This window comes from Poeciliopsis prolifica, unplaced genomic scaffold (genome assembly GCF_027474105.1).
Source record: "Poeciliopsis prolifica strain line A6 unplaced genomic scaffold, Auburn_PproV2 SCAFFOLD073, whole genome shotgun sequence".
Lineage (NCBI taxonomy): Eukaryota > Metazoa > Chordata > Actinopteri > Cyprinodontiformes > Poeciliidae > Poeciliopsis > Poeciliopsis prolifica.
Genome location: NW_026562448.1, coordinates 448619 through 468615, shown reverse-complemented (window position 1 = coordinate 468615; position 19997 = coordinate 448619). Strand labels below are relative to the sequence as shown.

Here is a 19997-nt window from a genome sequence, read left to right as displayed (position 1 = left end):
GTTCGGGTAACACAAAGATCAAAGCATTTGTCATAGATTTTGTTAGGCCACTGTTACAATATGCCTCCTGAAACATCTCTAAGTTGTTTTTTAAATGCTTTATAAAAGTCTACAGGGAACCTGTCAGGCCCAGCCTTCCTCCCTGCCTTCATGCAGTCAGTAGCTCTACCCAGTTCTTCTTCTGTCATTTCAGCTTCCAGGTGTCTCTAAAACCTTCATCTATCGAGGGATGATGCTGCGTCTCAGCCTGAGCTCACGGAGCAGCTTGCGGACTCCATCATACTGTGTGTCTCTGTAGCTACGTCGTTGTAGAATCTCCCCTGTTGGTTTTATCTGTTACTTTGCTTGCTTTGAAGATCATGTCCTTTTGTATATAGTTAAGGAACCGCAAAATTATGGTTCTTGGGGTTCTTCTGCATTCCTCTTAGGGCCAATGCGATGGGCTCTTTCCAGAATCAGCGGGTTTCTCAGGGGAGGCAACTCCAACACTTCTGGTAAGCAGTTTTCCAAACATCCACAGGCATCGGAGCCCTCTGCGCCTTGGGGAGATTCACCAAACTGAGATTGTTAAGGCGAGATCTTGTTTCTATGTCAGCTATTTTTGCCTCCATTAGCTTGTTCGTTTCCTCCAAGCTCTTAACTTTGTTAGTTAGCGACATTTGTTCGTCTTCCATTGTGGACAAGCGCTCCTCTGGCTGCGTCAAACGTTTTGTACATTCACCCACTTCTTTCCTCACTGTTTCTATGGCTGTCATAACACCATCAAATCTTCCAGAAATCTCAGATTTTAAACTCGCTTTTGCTCCAAGTGTATCTGCAGTGTCACCGAGTGAGGTCGTCATGTCGCCGCTGTTAGCTGCTAGTCCTTTATCAATTCCTTGCTGCTGCTTGGCGCCTCGCTAACGTTTTCGCTAGTCACGTTTATGCTAAGCTCGACGTTTTGTGGACCGTAGTCCGTCAACTTGGATTGCGTCTTTATCTTTGAGTCATCTTTGTTCAGTCTTCCAGGACCTGGCATAGTTTCATCCAACTCAAACTTAGGTACGGTTGCTGTAGCGTCCAGGAAGTTTTAAAAGGGAATTTTCAGGATGTTTGTCAGGAGCAGTGTCAAACACGATCTTTCACCTGGCGGTCATAACCAAAGTCCCACATAGAAACTATTTTAATAAATTCAAATAAAAACTTCTTAATGCCCTGTTGACTGGATCACCTGTAATATACGAGTCAGTGACTTGAAATGACTTTTAAACTTGAGACAGACGACTGATGATGATTCTGTCTGATGAACTAATCATTTTAATAGTTTACATTTTTAAAAAACCTCACACAGAGAAAAGTATGTTGAGAAGTTGCGTAGCGGACAGAGCAGGGCGGAGTAAGGTGGAGGCTCCATTAGGTTCCAGGGAATCATTCTGACCTGCTGTTAAAGCAGAGCAGAAACATCAGCATGCTAAACTGATTAGCATCTGCTAACAGAAACACCTGGAGGTTTCCTGTTTCAACCATAAGTGGCAACTTATTGATCTGCTTCACATTATCGATAGGATGTGTGTGCGTGTGTGTGTGGGGGGAGGAGAGGTGTGTGTGTGTGTGTGTGTGTGTGTGTGTGTGTGTGTGTATGTGTGTGTGTGTGTGTGTGTGTGTGTGTGTGTGTGTGTGTGTGTGTGTGTGTGTGTGTGTGTGTGTGTGTGTGTGTGTGTGTGTGTGTGTGTGTGTGTGTGTGTATCTAGGTGGAAAGTGCATTGATAGATTGCTGCACTGGAGTGCAGGGTCTCAACTGCATAGCGGAAAAAAATCAACATCAACTTTCTGAATATGACACAAAGTGGAAGAAGATGATGACAAACAGCCAACAGCAAAACCCTGGGGAGGAAACTGGGAAGACTGGGACTCCTTGAGGAGTTTTCAGTCACAGGAACGACTGGTTGAAACGGCGCCAAAAATCTGATGGAGGAAAATCTGTGATGGGACTAGAGACAAAGTTTATGATGGCCGACTGTCAGACTGATGAGCCTCAATACAAATCTACACAACGAGCTCAGATAACCTCAACCTTGACCTCTGACCTCAGCAGGTGTTTTGTGGATGCAGAAAGTTGAGTAAACAGTTCTTAAGGTACCGAACCCGTCTGGACTTCACTGACCAGAACTCGTAAAGGGTTAAGAGTCCAGAAAGATCACTTTGATTGGACTCAAACGGGTCGGGTCGATCCGAGCTTCTGGTACCGGTTCTGGATTTCTCAGAGGAACGTTTGTAAAAATCCTGCTTGTTTGAAAGTTGTGCTGTGAAAAACCGTCTGCCGCCGATAGAGGGCGCTGCAGTCAAGAGCATCGGGCCCAACGCGCCGCTCGGAGGTGAACATTGACCGTCTGACGGTCCGTGTTCAGGTTCATGACGTCACTTGTAAAGGAGAAACTTTCACAGTTGGACCCGAGCGGCTGGAGACGATCCAACCTGCAGAAAGTTCTGAGAGAAAACAGCAAACTGTAGAACTTTTCTGTGCTGCAGATGAGTTTCTCTCTGAACGGGTTCGGTTCTGGGTTCGGTTCTGGCTCCGGATCTCTGCTGGAGATTAATGGTTCAAGCGCAGAGGAGAGTCAGAGTGTCCGTGGGGCGTGTGTGTGTGTGTGTGTGTGTGTGTGTGTGTGTGTGTGTGTGTGTGTGTGTGTGTGTGTGTGTGGGCGCGCGCGCGCGCGCGCTCCGCCCCGCCCTCTCCCTCCTCCTATAAAGCCCGGCTGTCACAGCTCAGAGGTTACTGAGCAGCAGGAATCAGCCCCGCAGCCCGCAGCTCCACGCAGCTTCTCTCTACGCCACGCAGAGCCTCGTCTCGCTCCGTGTCCCGCCAGCTGGTCTCACCTGAGCTCCTCACCTGCGCGGCCCGTCGTGTCTCACCCTGGATTCGCGGAGCGTCTCGCCATGCACGCCGGGCTTTAGGTTCTCCATGGAGCTGTCCAACCTGTACGAGGCGGCGCCGCGGCCCCTGATGAGCAGCCTGACCCACGGCCAGCAGCCCCCCTCCGGCTACAGAGACCCGGCGGACCTCGGTGGGACATCGGAGACAACGAGACCTCCATCGACCTGAGCGCCTACATCGACCCGTCGGCGTTCAACGACGACTTCCTGGCCGACCTGTTCCACCACGGCGCGCGGCAGGACAAGCTGAAGATGATGAGCGGAGACTTCGAGTCGGCGGCCCGCAGCAGCTCTACATGCCCGGCTACATGGACTCCAAGATGGAGCCCTTCTACAGCACAACCCGCCGCGCATCCGCCCGGTGGCCATCAAGCAAGAGCCGCGGGACGACGAGGACCTGAACCTCAGCCTGCCGCCCTCCTACCACCACCCGCACCCCCACCCGCACTCCCAGTACTCCCAGCACCACCAACAGCCGCCGCCGCAGCAGCAGATGCCGCACCTGCAGTACCAGATCGCGCACTGCGCGCAGACCACTATGCACCTCCAGCCGGGACACCCGACCCGCCGCCGACCCCGGTGCCCAGCCCGCACCACCCGCACCACCCGCAGCAGGGCGGCCTGAAGCTGCTGGAGCACCAGCGGGGGCCGCCAAGTCCAAGAAGCACGTCGACAAAAGCAGCCCGGAGTACCGGTTGCGGCGCGAGCGCAACAACGTGGCGGTGCGCAAGAGCCGCGACAAGGCGAAGATGCGCAACCTGGAGACGCAGCAGAAGGTGGTGGAGCTGACGGCCGACAACGAGCGGCTGCGGCGCCGCGTGGAGCATCTGACCCGGGAGCTGGACACGCTGCGGGGCATCTTCCGGCAGCTTCCCGACGGGTCCTTCAAGCCGCTGGCAGCTGAGGGGCGCGGGCCTGGGACTGGATCCGAACTGGACCGGAACCCGATGGATTACCTGGCAGCTGAACTTCACCGGAACATCCGGAACATCTGGGCCGGTTCTCCTCCAGCAGCTACCAAACGAACCAAAGCGCACAAACTGATAGACTGGAAGCAGCTTTGGTTCGTTCCGGACGTGTTTCTCACCGAACCGGACCCAGAACGTGTTACTGGACCACCAACCCACTGCCTGAGCTGGACCAGACCGGACTCACTCTGGCGGTTCTGCCCGGCGTTTGTGCCTTTCTGAACCTCATGTGCCTTATCCCTCCAGAACCGAACCGAACCGAGCCCGATCCATGCAGTCAGCTGCACCAGAACTGTGAGGAGGCTGGATCTGGCTGCGCCGAACCCCCTCAGACTGGACCCGAACCTGCGCTCTCATGCACCTTGTCCCAGACATAACGGTACTGACCCGGTACCGATCCGGACTGAACAGAACGTTCTGCTCTAACTGTGAACTGGGCGGCTCTTCCTCTCCTCCAGTGAGTCATCCTCACTCACTCAGTGCCTTCCGATCGTGACCTTTGACCCGCTCCGTCTGTTCGGAACCGAGGAAGCAGCACTTTGTTCGAACCTTCCTGACCCAAATGTAAAATAATTCTCTATATAAATAAATATATGAATGAATATGAAATACCAAAAACTGCAGCAATGTAATAAAGCAGCTTGTTTCATCTCATCTTCCTGTTTCTGTGCTGGAATCCTCAGATTAAAGATAATCCAGATTATTGATCACTGATCATCCTGACTGATGAGGCCCAAGCTGTGGCTCGGGGGCCATTGGTGGTCCAGAACTGTGTTTACTCATCAGGTGAAATTATTAAAATATTCATTTTTAGTAACTAATAAAATAAACAGAACCAGGCTTGTTGCAGACAAATTCGCTTTGGTTCTATTTATTACACTAAAGCTCGGGCCGACCCGAATCCTGTTTTCACTAAACAGCAAACATATGAAAATAATAATCAGAAGACTTTATTTTATTTTTCTTGATTTTATTTTTCTATATTGTTTTCTTGCAAAACAGATGATGTCACATATGTTTTGCTGATGTGACGTCAGAGGTTCTGATGCATCTGATTGGTTCTGGTGAAATTCCTTTTCCTGTTTCTGAACCGCAAGGCTCCGCCCACTTTCTGCAGAAACACCTGAAGAAACTCACCTGTCTCATTGTGACAGATTTTTATCTTCTGTTGCAAACAGATCAGCTCAAATCTGTCACTGAAACGGGTCAGGAACCAGCCCACATCACCACCCCTCCACCGCCGTGCTCAGTCCCAGGTGTTTCTGCTTCCCTCCCTCCAGAGGACTTTTTCCCAGAAGCCTCGGCTCTGCTAACCTGAGTCTGGCAGCCATCTTGTTTCAGAGACAACAGGCTTTTTGTGTCCTGACCTTTGACCTTTAGCCTGCTACCTGAGGCCAACTGAGAATTAAACAGGAGCATTTTCAGGTAAAAACAGAAATCCAGAATTAGGAGAATAAATCAGAACAGATCAAAATGACAATTTGAAACAATAAACCAGAATCAGGATAAAAATGTTAGATGTTATTTCAATACATCAGGACTGAAAACAGAAAAATCTTAGAATATAACCAAGATTAAAGCAAGACAAAACCTGGATTAAGATGAAATGGAGACATCAGAAAGCCTCAAAAACAGATTAATAATCTATAAAAGTCCAGACTGAATTAAGATTAGAGGGAAAATAATAAAACAAATATCAGCATAAAGTCATTCAGAACAACTGATCATAACCCAAAAATAAAAACCTGGATTAAACCAGGATATAATCTGGAGGAAACCCAGATTATGTCAGTTCAAATCAGTGTATTCTAGAGGAGCTCAGTACCGAACCAGAACCAGAACCAGAACCCAGGCAGCTCTGGTTCCTTCTCACGGTTTTGCTAAATAAAAACAGCAGATTTCCCAAAAATGTAAATCCTCTCATCAGAGATGGATCAGAACCAGAACCAGAACCATCAGCTGATTTATGGGTTTCTGTGCTGAAAAGGAAGAAAACATGTGTTAGAGGAGAACCGGGCCAAACCCGAGCGCCAAGCGGGTCCAGATCAAAAGTTCTGATAAGACTGAACGTTTGGCCGCGAGCCGGCGAGGAGAGGAGGAGGAAGATACCTGGAATGAAGCTGCGGACTCCTGATTCCCTCTGGATCCGACCTGGACAGATCCGGATCCCAGCAGAACCTCTCAGCGCAGCGCGGCGGTCCGAACATCTGCAGGTTCTGTTCAGTAAAACACAAAGATTCATTCCTGAGCAGCTGAAGGTTTTCTGCCCCAGATTAAAACATGGAGCTTCTTCCTGGCAGCAGCAGGACGATCTGGAGATTAATTATTGATTAGCTGATCAATAACCAGATGCTGACGGTGATCAACAGATTATATCCCGACTGAAGGAGGTGAAGCCGATTTACGGAGCAGGAAGGTTTTCATTTCAACAGTTTTCTTGTAGATTCTGGATCCTCGATGAATTGATTCCTGAATTAGTCGATTAGTTCAGTAACTGATTCATCTGGTTGTTTCAGTTCTCATGGTGGTCGGATCAGAACCAGTTCTGATAGCAGATCCGACCCTCCTCTCACTGGGCTGTAACTCTGTGGTTCTGGCCAACCCGACTCGGCGTGTGAACGATCTCGGACCTGTAGCGGGGTTCTTGGAGCGAAGCCGGCCATGTTGGCCGCTCGCTCTTCCTGCGCATGGAAGACATTATCCTGTTAGCGGCTGGAACGCTTCCCCGCTTTCATTCCCTGCTCCTTTCCAGGTTCTGAGCTGAGTCCCGCACCGGGCCAGAGCCAGAACCAGGGTCCAGGCCCGGCTGGCCAGACTTCAGGGGGAATAACCCTCTCTCACAATCAGAGGAGCTGAAGCTGCTTCCAGCTCTGCTACTGACAAGCTGCTGAGGCTCCACCAGGTAGCAGGAACACGGCTACAGATCACCACAGTTAGCATCACCCCAGATAGCATCACCACTGTTAGCATCACCTCAGTTAGCATCACCACTGTTAGCATTACCACAGTTAGCATCACCCCAGATAGCATCACCACTGTTAGCATCACCTCAGTTAGCATCACCACTGTTAGCATCACCACAGTTAGCATCACCCCAGATAGCATCACCACTGTTAGCATCACCTCAGTTAGCATCACCACTGTTAGCATCATCACAGTTAGCATTACCGGAGATAGCATCACCGCAGTAAGCATCACCACAGTTAGCATCACCGCAGTTAGCATCACCACAGTGAGCATCACCACTGTTAGCCTCACCGGAGATAGCATCACCACAGTTAGCATCACCGGAGATAGCATCACCACAGTTAGCATCACCGCAGTTAGCATCACCACAGTTAGCATCACCGGAGATAGCATCACCATAGTTAGCATAACCACAGTTAGCATCACCACAGTTAGCATCACCGCAGTTAGCATCACCGCAGTAAGCATCACCACAGTTAGCATCACCGGAAATAGCATGACCACAGTTAGCATCACCACAGTTAGCATCCCCACAGTTAGCATCAGTGCTTTCAGCATTAGTCCTGTCAGTTGGGTCTATCAATATACTTATTGGTCATATCTTCTATGAATGAATGTTGTCAGTAGCTCCTTGTTTCTGTTTCCAGTTTTTTCTTCCATATTTCCAGTTTGACTCCAGTTTTTCCCATCAGTGAATTTCCAGGAATTCACAACTTGATCTTTTCGGTTATAGACCAGGATTTGCAAAGTTTGCCGCCAGCCTGGAGGTTTAGGACAACCAATCCAAGTTCTACTGGTCCGACCAGGCTGGTTCTGGACTCAGATCAGTTTTAACCTCAGTGGTTTCACCTGAACTGGACCTGCAGCTTGAACCGGACCAGGTTCCCAGGCTCGGTACCGGGTCGGCGAGGTGCTCTCCTGCAGCAGAACATGTGATGCTGTTTGTTTCAGAGTCCTGGTTTCGTTGACACGTGGTGAGTCCGAGGCCCGGTTTGCCTATCTGTTCTGTTTGGCCAGGGTTGAACATTAACCAGAACTTTTCACTCTGCTGAGAGGACAGGCGGTTCTGTCCCACTTTGTCCTCTGGACGTGTCCGACAGGGCCTGCAGTTCTGGACTGGATCCAGAACCACCGGATCTAATCCCCTGGTTAGTCCTGGTCCAGCAGAAGTCCAGTCCAGTCCAGTCCAACTAGCTCAAAAGTGTTCATACAGCACTGCTAATGTTGAACGTAGCAGGTTTTTGAGGTTTTAGAGTCGGTCCCACAGCATGATGCTTCTGCCGCCTGCAAACATCCTGGAGCCAAACAGCAGCAGACAATTGGAACAGACAGCTAGCTTTTGGAAAATCATTGGCCTCGGAAATATTCAAGATGGCTCTCAAGGGCAATTTAATTTTGCACTAAATTTGCCAATATTTATCACACATAACTAGGAATCATATTTCCTGATATGTTTTTAACTTCAAATTTCAAATTAGATGAGTGTTTGGTGTCAAATCATAACCTATATTTTGAAACGTAGAAATCAAATATATTATTTATATCTTGTGTTTCCTTTTTCTGGTGGACATTTTTCAAAATGGCCACTATTGTTGTCATGCAGAATAATTACTTGCACTAAAACAGCAAAGTCTGAAAATAAGACTAACATTCCTTAAAAGAATCTTAGATCCACGAAACAACTAGCAGGAGCTAACGCTAACCCTGAAGATCGATGTCTGTCTTCTTCTCCTTCCAGTTTACAGCCGCTGTGAAACTCGCTACCAGCAAAGTCCCCAGTTTCTGATGCTGCTGCATTGAAGTCTATGAACAGGCCGACCAGAGAGGAGACGTAAAGGTCAAAGAGGTCATGAAACACCTTTAAGCAATAAGTGGTTCAAAAGGCTGGAAAGAATGCCGTCATCTTAAGACTCAAGTGAAAACATGTTAGCATTAGCATGCTAATGCTAACACCTCAGTGATGAGCAGCAGCTTTAACCGCATCTCTGAAGAACTGCAGCACGGTTCTGACCGCCTGTTGGACGTTGGTGAGAAGGTCCAACCGACCTGCTGGTTATCTGCCAATAGCAGGTTCTGGTTCTGAACCAGTGGGATCCAGATGTTTTGGATCAGAGAACCCAAAAGGAGCGGTCCGGTCTGATTTCCTGTTTACAGCAGATGGAGCCGTAAACAGTCCAGCAGAACATCTGGATCTTCTCCCTCTGAAGGTCCACATTCCGAACCGAGACAAACAGAACTTCACAGAGGAGATGCATCTGCTGGTCTGAAGAACTCCTGGTTCTGATACCGGTTCTGGTAGAAGGGTAGCAGTTCAGACCTGATGGGAAATCATTCATTTCACTTTACAGAATCTAAAAAGTGTGGAGTGCCGCTGTGTACAACCAGCTTCAGCTGCAGGCCTCCACCAGCTCCCAATGTCTAGAGACGTTCCGGTGTTTTTCAGGTCCAGTCAGAACCCGTCTGTCAGCATGAAGCAAAACAACAGATCAGAACCAAAGCATCAGTCTGGGATCGGGTCCACAGAATCTCAGGAGAACCTGGATCCACACCTGAACCAGAACCTCCTGGGAGCCCAACCCACCAGAACCGCTTCAATGACGCCAGAAGCAGGTGCAGAAGAACCAGAACATCTGGCACGCTGCAGGCCTCACTGCCTCAACTGAGGTCAAAGGTCATGATACAATAATGAGAAAGAGGATCTACTGACTGAAGGAAAAAGAACTGAAACTAAAATCTGGATCCAAACACAAGAAAGAACCAAACAGAAAGGAATGATGGAAAGACATGACTGATATAATGAACGACCCGACGACGAGATCTTCGTCCCCTGAATCTCCTCCCAGGTGACGACAAACACCTGGAGGTGTGACGTCACAAGACGGCTTGTTGGACCTCATCAGAACAGAACCGCTGCTGGACCTGAAGTTTTCTAAGTTCATCGTTTCCCCAGCATCTGTTTGGCCCGGCGCCGGTCCGCTTCTCTATAAAGTTTGGTTCACTTGGTGAGGAGTGAATGCTAACCGACCTCTGACCTGTGGTCCTCCAATCTTCGGTCTGGGTTCGGTTGAAGTGAACTCTGGTTCAGTTTCATATGTGAACGCCAAGCGGACCGGAGACCACTCCAAAAGCAGAAAGTGACTACAGAGCAGGGCATTCTGGGTAAAAACAACCAAAACTAACATGCTAGCCTAGCGCTAGCAGCAGAAATGGCTCCTGGTCTTCAGCCAAAGACTAAAGAGAAATCCTCCAACACTAAACTCTGACGCCTCCATCTTGTTTCATCTGGTGAAACAGGAAGTTGCTCTCAGTGTCTTCAGAGGTTTTAGTGTTGTTTCCTGCAGTGGTTCTTGGTGCAGCGCCCCCACAGGCCAGGAGGGGAACAGGCTGGTTGGACTCAGAACCACAGCAGCTGGAGATGTTAAATGTTCAAATGAACTGAGCCTCATGGACTACCAGGAGAAAATGTCCTGATGTTCCTGCTCTGACTGTTTGCCAGGAGATCCTTCGGATCTCATGAATGTGTGAGTCGGTCTGCTGCCAGAACAAGCCGGCCCCAACAAGCTGCAAACAGCTTAGGAAGCAGCAGGAAGGGAAACTGAAAGCGTTTCCTGCGGTGGCTGCGCGGCGCAGGACGTGTCTGGAGGCGCTCCAGGGCCCGCTGCGAGCGCAACGGGTGAATAAAGGTTCAGAATCTGAGTGCGGGTCCAGTTCAGAGCAGAATCTGATAACTGTGCTCAGACTCGGCGTTAATAATTCACAGGACTGAGGCTCCGGCTCATTGCAGCTCCTGCGAGGCTGCTGGCAGCAGCTGCTGCAGGGAAAACACCCGCCCCGCTCCAGAACCGCTCCAGAGCTGCTCTAGAACCGCTCCAGAACCACTCCAGAACCGCTCCAGAACCGCTCCAGAGCTGCTCCAGAACCGCTCTAGAACCGCTCTAGAGCCAGGTCCAGAACCGCTCCAGAACCAGGTCCAGAGTGTGGGAAGCAGCACCGGCAGACACTCTGCTGTGATACCATCTCTAAGTGACACTGAACACACCGCAATGCGTTCAAGCGCCTGCCGAATACAAGCAGCAGCTTCAGAAGTCCAGGTTTTACAACAGAACCGGACCGGCTTCATTCAGCCAATAGAGACGGACCGGAGAGTCTGGGCAGAGTCCTTCAGGTCAGGTCCCACGAGCCTCTTCCACCAGAACCAGAACCCAGAACCAAACGTTTCCAATGAAAGAGTTCGGATCCAATCCAAACTCCAGAAGAGACTGAGTCAGAAACAACGAGTCTGGTTCAGGTCCAGGAACCAAGTTGCTGCAATCAGCAACAAAGTTCTGATCAGGAGTCACATCTTGACCGGTTCTGCTCTGCTCTGAGACCAGCACTTGTTCTGATCAACAATATCGGGTCAGAACCTGCAGGTACTGGCAGGAGCAGAACCAACGAGACAAGATCAGCCGGTACAGACTTTGGACTGGGAGGACTGGTTCTGGTTCTGAGACTTGGAGTAAAACTTGAAGAGGTTTCAGTTATCTGGGTCTGGAGGTTCTGGAGGTCCAGATGGTTCAGATGCCATCCAGGCTCCGCCCCCTCCATCCTGCTGCGCCTCTGCTGCAGCTGAGCAGGAAGCTGAATGAGGAAGCAGCCGGCTTCCCAGCATGCAGCGGGGCTGACAGGTCACTGCGGTGGACGCGTCATGACTCAGCAGTTTGGCTCAAACCAAAAGCCGAGTTCCCACGAAGTGATGAAGAGGAAGGCCAGAGAGACGAAGGCTTCTAATTGGTTCTGATGCCGACTGCGGTTGGTTCAGACTCAACTGTCCTGCATGTCCCTCAGCGTGTCCAGCTGCAGCAGAGCGCTGCGTCTCTCTGCTCTCTTCTTCTCTTCCTCTTTCTGCTATTTGCATATTTAAACTTCTTCTCAATTTTGAAACGAGCAGAAACGTCTCTGAATCAGTCAACAGAATCAGCTGATTCCTGCGCTCATCTGGCTTTTGTCCCCTGTGGGCTTCTGTCCAGGTCCTGGTGCTGCAGTGTCCTCCAGGGACAGAAGGACAGCTGAGACAGGAGTACAGGACCTGCAGCTGCAGGAAAAACCTCAATAAATAATCAATAATCAATGGTGCATGCATGTGCAGCTCATCCTGCCGTCCTGAATGAGAGGACAGCAGCAGCAGAGCGCCGGATCAGCCTGATGCAAGCGGCCTGCAGGGGATTCAATCATTTCCATTTAAACTTCAACACTGAAGAGGGAAAGTTTGTGGTGAAAGCTTGTTGTTGCTTTCAGAGGGACGTAAATAATCTGCTCTGCTGCAAGCAGCCAGCAGGAGCTGCAGGGAGGTTCTGCTGGGATTATTCAGAAAAACATGTGAAAGCCGTGACTTCGTCATGCCCACACCGGGTCGGACCATGCAGCCGGGTCGGAACCTGAGTCCAGCGGCTGAGCCGGCAGCAGGTCTGAGGACGGGCAGCGCCGGGAAGCGGCGCATGGCCGCTTCCCGGCCATGCGCTATGACCTTCTTGGCTTTGGGGTCAGAACCGTCTGACTGCGCCGCCCTTAAATCTGCAGAATGAACCAGAAAGTCGGAACCGAGCATTGAGACCTTCTGAGCATCAGGTTCGTCCTCATGGTCGACTTCCTCCAACCGTGTCTTCGGTCAGAGGTCTCTTCGGCGCTGCTGTATCACAGACCTCTGCAGCAGTTCTTTGCAGAACCTTGGATGAGTTGAAGCAACGTTTAATTTTTCTCTGAGCGACGGCAGCGCTGCAGGACGGAATCAGGTTTCCACATTTCACTGTTTCAGCCTAAAAATAAAAACTGCTGCCTTCATGTCTTCCTGTTACTAAACGACCTGCGATGTTTCTGATGCATATCTGGGTCTCCTGCTGCTGTAACGTTTCCCGCTGTGAAGACGCTGCAGGAACCCTGAGCAGCTGGCAGCGGCCTGGCGTGAGAGGTCAGAGTTCAGCGTTAGCGGCGCTCTGGTCAAAGTCCCGCTGCCAGGCGCGTGCTGCTATGTTTGTTCTGGGGGGCAGAGTCCAGGAGGGCTGACCTGCTGGGGGCGGAGCCTGTCGCCTCGGGGGTCAGTGGGTTTCTGCACTCCTTTATGATCTGCACACAGCAGGCTTTTACTTTGGCGGGTCCCCCTGCAGAAACGATCATTTTCAACCTGAATATTTCTCTGGGATCGTCGTTTGTTCTCAAACAAGGATCTTGTTTGGGATTTCAGATCATTCAGCAGCTGGAGGATCTGGGAGCGTTTCTGCCGAAACCAGTTTGTTTCAGGCTGAAGCTAAATCGCTTCTGCTCCAGGTTTCCTCACAACTGCACAGCAGCAACTTGTTGCTCATGCACAAATCTTCTGTCTTCATGGCTCCATTCAGGCAGATCGTCGTTGGAGTGTTGGAGTAGGGGATGTTGGAGTTGAGGGTGTTGGAGTAGAGGATGTTGGAGTATGGCGTGTAGGAGTTGGGGGTGTTGGAGTAGGGGATGTTGGAGTATGGGGTGTTGGAGCTGGGGGTGTTGGAGTAGGGGATGTTGGAGTAGGGGATGTTGGAGTAGAGGTGTTGGAGTAGGGGATGTTGGAGTAGGGGATGTTGGAGTTGGGGGTGTTGGAATAAGGGGGTTGGAGTAGGGGATGTTGGAGTAGGGGATGTTGGAGTTGGGGGTGTTGGAATTGGGAGTGTTGGAGTAGGGGGTGTTGGAGTAGGGGATGTTGGAGTAGGGGATGTTGGAGTAGGGGTGTTGGAGTTGGGTTGTTGGAGTTGGGGGTGTTGGAGAAGGGGATGTTGGAATAGGGGATGTTGGAGTAGGGGTGTTGGAGTTGGGGGTGTTGGAGTAGGGGATGTTGGAGTAGGGGTGTTGGAGTTGGGGGTGTTGGAGTAGGGGATGTTGGAGTATGGGGTGTTGGAGTTGGGGGTGTTGGAGTAGGGGATGTTGGAGTATGGGGTGTTGGAGTTGGGGGTGTTGGAGTTGGGGGTGTTGGAGTAGGGGATGTTGGAGTTCGGGATGTTGGAGTAGGGGTGTTGGAGTTGGGGGTGTTGGAGTAGGGGATGTTGGAGTAGGGGATGTTGGAGTAGGGGTGTTGGAGTTGGGGATGTTGGAGTAGGGATGTTGGAGTACGGGTGTTGGAGTTGGGGGTGTTGGAGTAGGGGATGTTAGAGTATGGGTGTTGGAGTTGGGGTGTTGGAGTAGGGATGTTGGAGTATGGGTGTTGGAGTTGGGGTGTTGGAGTAGGGATGTTGGAGTATGGGTGTTGGAGTAGGGGATGTTGGAGTATGGGTGTTGGAGTAGGGGATGTTGGAGTAGGGGTGTTGGAGTTGGGGTGTTGGAGTAGGGATGTTGGAGTATGGGTGTTGGAGTAGGGGGTGTTGGAGAAGGGGATGTTGGAATAGGGGATGTTGGAGTAGGGGTGTTGGAGTTGGGGGTGTTGGAGTAGGGGATGTTGGAGTAGGGTGTTGGAGTTGGGGGTGTTGGAGTTGGGGGTGTTGGAGTTGGGGGTGTTGGAGTAGGGGATGTTGGAGTTCGGGATGTTGGAGTAGGGGTGTTGGAGTTGGGGGTGTTGGAGTAGGGGATGTTGGAGTAGGGGATGTTGGAGTAGGGGTGTTGGAGTTGGGGATGTTGGAGTAGGGATGTTGGAGTACGGGTGTTGGAGTTGGGGGTGTTGGAGTAGGGGATGTTAGAGTATGGGTGTTGGAGTTGGGGTGTTGGAGTAGGGATGTTGGAGTATGGGTGTTGGAGTTGGGGTGTTGGAGTAGGGATGTTGGAGTATGGGTGTTGGAGTTGGGGATGTTGGAGTATGGGTGTTGGAGGTAGGGGTGTTGGAGTAGGGATGTTGGAGTATGGGTGTTGGAGTTGGGGGTGTTGGAGTAGGGGATGTTGGAGTTCGGGATGTTGGAGTAGGGGTGTTGGTGTTGGGGGTGTTGGAGTAGGGGATGTTGGAGTAGGGGATGTTGGAGTAGGGGTGTTGGAGTTGGGGATGTTGGAGTAGGGATGTTGGAGTACGGGTGTTGGAGTTGGGGGTGTTGGAGTAGGGGATGTTAGAGTATGGGTGTTGGAGTTGCGGTGTTGGAGTAGGGATGTTGGAGTATGGGTGTTGGAGTTGGGGTGTTGGAGTAGGAATGTTGGAGTATGGGTGTTGCAGTAGGGGATGTTGGAGTAGGGGTGTTGGAGTAGGGTGTTGGAGTTGGGGTGTTGGAGTACGGGTGTTGGAGTTGGGGGTGTTTGAGTAGGGGATGTTGGAGTAAGGGATGTTGGAGTAGGGGTTGTTGGAGTAGGGGTTGTTGGAGTTGGGGGTGTTGGAGTTGGGGTGGTTGGAGTAGGGGGTGTTGGAGTAGGGATGTTGGAGTTGGGGATGTTGGAGTAGGGGTTGTTGGAGTTGGGGGTGTTGGAGTTGGGGGTGTGGGAGTAGGGCTGTTGGAGTAGGGGTTGTTGGAGTAGGGAATGTTGGAGTAGGGGGTGTTTGAGTAGGTGATGTTGGAGTAGGGGATGTTGGAGATGGGGGTGTTGGAATTGGGGGTGTTGGAGTAGGGAATGTTGGAGTAGGGGGTGTTTGAGTAGGTGATGTTGGAGTAGGGGATGTTGGAGATGGGGGTGTTGGAGTAGGGGATGTTGGAGTAGGGGATGTTGGAGTAGGGGTGTTGGAGTAGGGGATGTTGGAGTAGGGATGTTGGAGTACGGGTGTTGGAGTTGGGGGTGTTGGAGTAGGGGATGTTAGAGTATGGGTGTTGGAGTTGGGGTGTTGGAGTAGGGATGTTAGAGTATGGGTGTTGGAGTTGGGGTGTTGGAGTAGGGATGTTGGAGTATGGGTGTTGGAGTACGGGTGTTGGAGTTGGGGGTGTTGGAGTAGGGGATGTTAGAGTATGGGTGTTGGAGTTGGGGTGTTGGAGTAGGGATGTTGGAGTATGGGTGTTGGAGTTGGGGTGTTGGAGTAGGGATGTTGGAGTATGGGTGTTGGAGTAGGGGGTGTTGGAGTTGGGGGTGTTGGAATTGGGGGTGATGGAGTAGGGGTGTTGGAGTTGGGGGTGTTGGAGTAGGGGATGTTGGAGTAGGGATGTTGGAGTACGGGTGTTGGAGTTGGGGGTGTTGGAGTAGGGGATGTTAGAGTATGGGTGTTGGAGTTGGGGTGTTGGAGTAGGGATGTTGGAGTATGGGTGTTGGAGTTGGGGTGTTGGAGTAGGGATGTTGGAGTATGGGTGTTGGAGTTGGGGATGTTGGAGTATGGGTGTTGGAGGTAGGGGTGTTGGAGTAGGGGATGTTGGAGTAGGGGTGTTGGAGTTGGGGTGTTGGAGTAGGGATGTTGGAGTATGGGTGTTGGAGTAGGGGTGTTGGAGAAGGGGATGTTGGAATAGGGGATGTTGGAGTAGGGGTGTTGGAGTTGGGGGTGTTGGAGTAGGGGATGTTGGAGTAGGGGTGTTGGAGTTGGGGGTGTTGGAGTTGGGGGTGTTGGAGTAGGGGATGTTGGAGTTCGGGATGTTGGAGTAGGGGTGTTGGAGTTGGGGGTGTTGGAGTAGGGGATGTTGGAGTAGGGGATGTTGGAGTAGGGGTGTTGGAGTTGGGGATGTTGGAGTAGGGATGTTGGAGTACGGGTGTTGGAGTTGGGGGTGTTGGAGTAGGGGATGTTAGAGTATGGGTGTTGGAGTTGGGGTGTTGGAGTAGGGATGTTGGAGTATGGGTGTTGGAGTTGGGGTGTTGGAGTAGGGATGTTGGAGTATGGGTGTTGGAGTTGGGGATGTTGGAGTATGGGTGTTGGAGGTAGGGGTGTTGGAGTAGGGGATGTTGGAGTAGGGGTGTTGGAGTTGGGGTGTTGGAGTAGGGATGTTGGAGTATGGGTGTTGGAGTTGGGGGTGTTGGAGTAGGGGATGTTGGAGTTCGGGATGTTGGAGTAGGGGTGTTGGAGTTGGGGGTGTTGGAGTAGGGGATGTTGGAGTAGGGGATGTTGGAGTAGGGGTGTTGGAGTTGGGGATGTTGGAGTAGGGATGTTGGAGTACGGGTGTTGGAGTTGGGGGTGTTGGAGTAGGGGATGTTAGAGTATGGGTGTTGGAGTTGCGGTGTTGGAGTAGGGATGTTGGAGTATGGGTGTTGGAGTTGGGGTGTTGGAGTAGGAATGTTGGAGTATGGGTGTTGGAGTAGGGGATGTTGGAGTAGGGGTGTTGGAGTAGGGGATGTTGGAGTTGGGGGTGTTGGAGTACGGGTGTTGGAGTTGGGGGTGTTTGAGTAGGGGATGTTGGAGTAAGGGATGTTGGAGTAGGGGTTGTTGGAGTAGGGGTTGTTGGAGTTGGGGGTGTTGGAGTTGGGGTGGTTGGAGTAGGGGGTGTTGGAGTAGGGGATGTTGGAGTTGGGGATGTTGGAGTAGGGGTTGTTGGAGTTGGGGGTGTTGGAGTTGGGGGTGTGGGAGTAGGGCTGTTGGAGTAGGGGTTGTTGGAGTAGGGAATGTTGGAGTAGGGGGTGTTTGAGTAGGTGATGTTGGAGTAGGGGATGTTGGAGATGGGGGTGTTGGAATTGGGGGTGTTGGAGTAGGGGATGTTGGAGTAGGGGGTGTTTGAGTAGGTGATGTTGGAGTAGGGGATGTTGGAGATGGGGGTGTTGGAATTGGGGGTGTTGGAGTAGGGGATGTTGGAGTAGGGGATGTTGGAGTAGGGGTGTTGGAGTTGGGGGTGTTGGAATTGGGGGTGATGGAGTAGGGGTGTTGGAGTTGGGGGTGTTGGAGTAGGGGATGTTGGAGTAGGGATGTTGGAGTACGGGTGTTGGAGTTGGGGTGTTGGAGTAGGGGATGTTAGAGTATGGGTGTTGGAGTTGGGGTGTTGGAGTAGGGATGTTGGAGTATGGGTGTTGGAGTTGGGGTGTTGGAGTAGGGATGTTGGAGTATGGGTGTTGGAGTTGGGGATGTTGGAGTATGGGTGTTGGAGGTAGGGGTGTTGGAGTAGGGGATGTTGGAGTAGGGGTGTTGGAGTTGGGGTGTTGGAGTAGGGATGTTGGAATATGGGTGTTGGAGTAGGGGGTGTTGGAGAAGGGGATGTTGGAATAGGGGATGTTGGAGTAGGGGTGTTGGAGTTGGGGGTGTTGGAGTAGGGGATGTTGGAGTAGGGGTGTTGGAGTTGGGGGTGTTGGAGTTGGGGGTGTTGGAGTTGGGGGTGTTGGAGTAGGGGATGTTGGAGTTCGGGATGTTGGAGTAGGGGTGTTGGAGTTGGGGGTGTTGGAGTAGGGGATGTTGGAGTAGGGGATGTTGGAGTAGGGGTGTTGGAGTTGGGGATGTTGGAGTAGGGATGTTGGAGTACGGGTGTTGGAGTTGGGGGTGTTGGAGTAGGGGATGTTAGAGTATGGGTGTTGGAGTTGGGGTGTTGGAGTAGGGATGTTGGAGTATGGGTGTTGGAGTTGGTGTGTTGGAGTAGGGATGTTGGAGTATGGGTGTTGGAGTTGGGGATGTTGGAGTATGGGTGTTGGAGTTAGGGGTGTTGGAGTAGGGGATGTTGGAGTAGGGTTGTTGGAGTTGGGGTGTTGGAGTAGGGATGTTGGAGTATGGGTGTTGGAGTTGGGGGTGTTGGAGTAGGGGATGTTGGAGTTCGGGATGTTGGAGTAGGGGTGTTGGAGTTGGGGGTGTTGGAGTAGGGGATGTTGGAGTAGGGGATGTTGGAGTAGGGGTGGGAGTTGGGGATGTTGGAGTAGGGATGTTGGAGTATGGGTGTTGGAGTTGGGGGTGTTGGAGTAGGGGATGTTAGAGTATGGGTGTTGGAGTAGGGGATGTTGGAGTAGGGGTGTTGGAGTAGGGGATGTTGGAGTTGGGGGTGTTGGAGTACGAGTGTTGGAGTTGGGGGTGTTTGAGTAGGGGATGTTGGAGTAAGGGATGTTGGAGTAGGGGTTGTTGGAGTAGGGGTTGTTGGAGTTGGGGGTGTTGGAGTTGGGGTGGTTGGAGTAGGGGGTGTTGGAGTAGGGGATGTTGGAGTTGGGGATGTTGGAGTAGGGGTTGTTGGAGTTGGGGGTGTTGGAGTTGGGGGTGTGGGAGTAGGGCTGTTGGAGTAGGGGTTGTTGGAGTAGGGAATGTTGGAGTAGGGGGTGTTTGAGTAGGTGATGTTGGAGTAGGGGATGTTGGAGATGGGGGTGTTGGAATTGGGGGTGTTGGAGTAGGGGATGTTGGAGTAGGGGGTGTTTGAGTAGGTGATGTTGGAGTAGGGGATGTTGGAGATGGGGGTGTTGGAATTGGGGGTGTTGGAGTAGGGGATGTTGGAGTAGGGGATGTTGGAGTAGGGGTGTTGGAGTTGGGGGTGTTGGAATTGGGGGTGATGGAGTAGGGGTGTTGGAGTTGGGGGTGTTGGAGTAGGGGATGTTGGAGTAGGGATGTTGGAGTACGGGTGTTGGAGTTGGGGGTGTTGGAGTAGGGGATGTTAGAGTATGGGTGTTGGAGTTGGGGTGTTGGAGTAGGGATGTTGGAGTATGGGTGTTGGAGTTGGGGTGTTGGAGTAGGGATGTTGGAGTATGGGTGTTGGAGTTGGGGATGTTGGAGTATGGGTGTTGGAGGTAGGGGTGTTGGAGTAGGGGATGTTGGAGTAGGGGTGTTGGAGTTGGGGTGTTGGAGTAGGGATGTTGGAATATGGGTGTTGGAGTAGGGGGTGTTGGAGAAGGGGATGTTGGAATAGGGGATGTTGGAGTAGGGGTGTTGGAGTTGGGGGTGTTGGAGTAGGGGATGTTGGAGTAGGGGTGTTGGAGTTGGGGGTGTTGGAGTTGGGGGTGTTGGAGTAGGGGATGTTGGAGTTCGGGATGTTGGAGTAGGGGTGTTGGAGTTGGGGGTGTTGGAGTAGGGGATGTTGGAGTAGGGGATGTTGGAGTAGGGGTGTTGGAGTTGGGGATGTTGGAGTAGGGATGTTGGAGTACGGGTGTTGGAGTTGGGGGTGTTGGAGTAGGGGATGTTAGAGTATGGGTGTTGGAGTTGGGGTGTTGGAGTAGGGATGTTGGAGTATGGGTGTTGGAGTTGGGGTGTTGGAGTAGGGATGTTGGAGTATGGGTGTTGGAGTTGGGGATGTTGGAGTATGGGTGTTGGAGGTAGGGGTGTTGGAGTAGGGGATGTTGGAGTAGGGGTGTTGGAGTTGGGGTGTTGGAGTAGGGATGTTGGAGTATGGGTGTTGGAGTTGGGGGTGTTGGAGTAGGGGATGTTGGAGTTCGGGA

At 51.6% G+C, this 19997-nt stretch overlaps 1 pseudogene; it reads left to right on the top strand.

Annotated features, from left to right (window-relative positions):
- The first annotated feature begins 2768 nt into the window (after nucleotides 1–2768).
- Nucleotides 2769–4535, top strand: LOC129352131 (CCAAT/enhancer-binding protein alpha-like; annotated as a pseudogene).
- The last annotated feature ends 15462 nt before the right edge of the window (nucleotides 4536–19997 follow it).